This window comes from Cebus imitator, unplaced genomic scaffold (assembly GCF_001604975.1).
Source record: "Cebus imitator isolate Cc_AM_T3 unplaced genomic scaffold, Cebus_imitator-1.0 Scaffold32, whole genome shotgun sequence".
Classification (NCBI taxonomy): Eukaryota; Metazoa; Chordata; class Mammalia; order Primates; family Cebidae; genus Cebus; species Cebus imitator.
The window spans coordinates 10,034,660-10,037,305 of NW_016107347.1; positions in this window are offsets into that span (position 1 = coordinate 10,034,660).

Below are 2,646 nucleotides of genomic sequence, written 5' to 3' on the forward strand. Positions count from 1 at the left end.
TTTTTCTTTTTTTTTTATTCTTTCTCTTTCTTTCTCTCTTTCTTCCTCTAAAAATAAAAAAATAATACAAAAATTGGCTGGGTGTGGCGGTGTGTGCCTCTAATCCTAGCTACTGGAGAGGCTGAGGCAGGAGAATTGCTTGAACCCAAGCAGTAGAAGTTGCAGTGAGCCGAGATCATGCAACTGCACTCCAGCCTGAGTGACACAGCAAGACTCTGGGAGGAAAAAAAAAAGAATACCTAAAAAATGAAAATCCAGCTACTTCCTTTCAAAATAAGTAATCACAGCTTCTCTATATCTCATAAACTCTACTGTGTCATCTTAAACATGACTGAATCTGTATAAAACTCAAAGAATATATTTATTAGAAAAAGAGTTATAATTGTATTAATTGGTAGGTTGTGATGATGTTTTAACATGAAATATCAAAATCCATTGACTTATGGACTGGCTTCAGCAGAAAAACATCTTAACCAATAGACCAGGCCAGAGATTCCAAGAGCCTCTCAAACGTTTCCTATCTCCTGAGTGATATTCAGTCCTTAAAGAATAAACAAACAGCTGGGTGCGGTGGCTCACGCCTGTAATCTCAGCACTTTAGGAGACTGAGTCAGGTGGATCACCTGAGGTCAGGAGTTCAAAACCAGCCTGATCAACAAGGTGAAACCCTATCTCTAAACAAAAAAAAAAGAATAAACAGACAAATAAATAAATCCTTTCTTACAGATGTGCACATTCATTCCTTCTCCTGGAGGAGTAATTTCAGGGTTGTGTACATTCTCCCAATCTTGCAGAATCATCAGACTGCCATAAACCACCACCCCTTATCCTTAGGGCAGTACACTAAAAAAAACAGGACTGTAAAACTCCTAGGAAAAAAAACATAGAAGTACAGAGTCTTGGCAATGATTTCTTGGATATGACACCAAATGCACAGACAACAAAAGCCAAAAGCAAAACTAGACAAGTAGGACTACATCAAACTAAAAAACTTCCACACGGCAAAGGGAACAACAGGGAGAAAGGACAGCCTACCAAATGGGAGAAAATATTTGCAAACTATAATTTGATAAAAGGCTAATACCAAAAATAAATAAGTAGCAAAAAAAAAAAAATCCTACTAAAAAATGGGCAAAGGACTCGAATAGACATTTCTCAAAAGAAGACATAAATGGCCAACAGATATTTGAAAACATGCTCAACATCACTAATCATCAGAAAAAGGCAAATCAAAACCACAACGAGATACGATCTGACATACATTGGGGTGGCTATTATCAAAAACAAAAGATAACAAGAGTTGGCAGGGATGTGGAGAAAAGGGGACCCTTGCACGCTTAGGGTAGGAATGTAAAATCATGCACACTATGGAAAACAGTATGGAGGCTCCTCACAAAATTAAAAATAGAAATACTATATGATGCAGCATTCCCATTTCTGGGTGTATATCCAAAAGAATTCAAATCAGTATCTTGAAGAGATATCTGCACTCTCATATTCATTGCAGCTTTATTCACAATAGCCAAGTCATGGAAACAACTCAAATTTTCATCTACAGATGAATGAGTATAGAATATTATTCAGCTTTTAAAAAGACGCCAATACTGTCATTTGTAACAATATGAAAGGAACCTGGAAGACATTATGTTTAGTGAAATGAGGCAGACACAGAAGTTCAAATAATGCATGATTCCACTCATATGAGGTATTGAAAATAGTCAAACACATAGAAACAAAAAATAGAATGAAGTTGCCAGGGATTAGACGGAGAGGAAATAGGCAGTCTTTGTTTACTATCTACAAAACTTCAGTTATGCAATGTGAATAAGTTCTAGAGATCTGCTGTACAACGTAGTGCCTATAGTTAGTAATACTGTATTGTGCACTTAAAGAGTTAAGAGGGTAGGTGTCATGTTAGGTGTTCTCACAACAAGAAGAAGAAACCAAAGAGGCACAGGGAAACTTTTGAAAGTGCTGTATGTGTCTACTACCTCAATTGTGATGATAGTTTCAGAGGTGTGGGTATATGTCTAGACTCATCAAATTATACACATTAAATGTGTGCAATTTTCATATATCAGTTATACTTAAATACAGCAGTTTTAATTCCATTGATTTTGAGTTTTCTTCCCTGTTATAAAACAACAGCAATTAGTTTCTGAGCCCCTATATCATTTATTAGTCAGAAAATATGAATATATGATGTATGAAAAGATTTTGGACCAAAAAGGATTAACAGGAAAAGCTGACTCAACAGCCCTGTTTGGCTTCACATATTACTTAAAAAAATAGATTTGAACCTTAATCTTTTAATCTGCCTGAGCCTTGCAGTTTTTTAGTTGCTTTGCATGCACTTTTAGCTCATGTCGAAAGGTCATTCTGTTTCTCGTGTTTCTTGTGTGATTCTACCAGCTGATTTTCTATCTGCTCCATTAATATTTTACAATATCTACAAAATTTGATTTATTTGAAATTCTCTGGGGTCAGGGATAAAACTGTGACAAATCTTTTTAAATTTTTCAATGTGTTTAAATTTTAAAGATTGCTCTCTTCCAAGCTTTCACAGAGGTAACATTACTAACGTGTATGTGTGTGTACATATATATTTTTCACAATGGCTATGTTTTCAGCTCCCCTAAAGCAAGT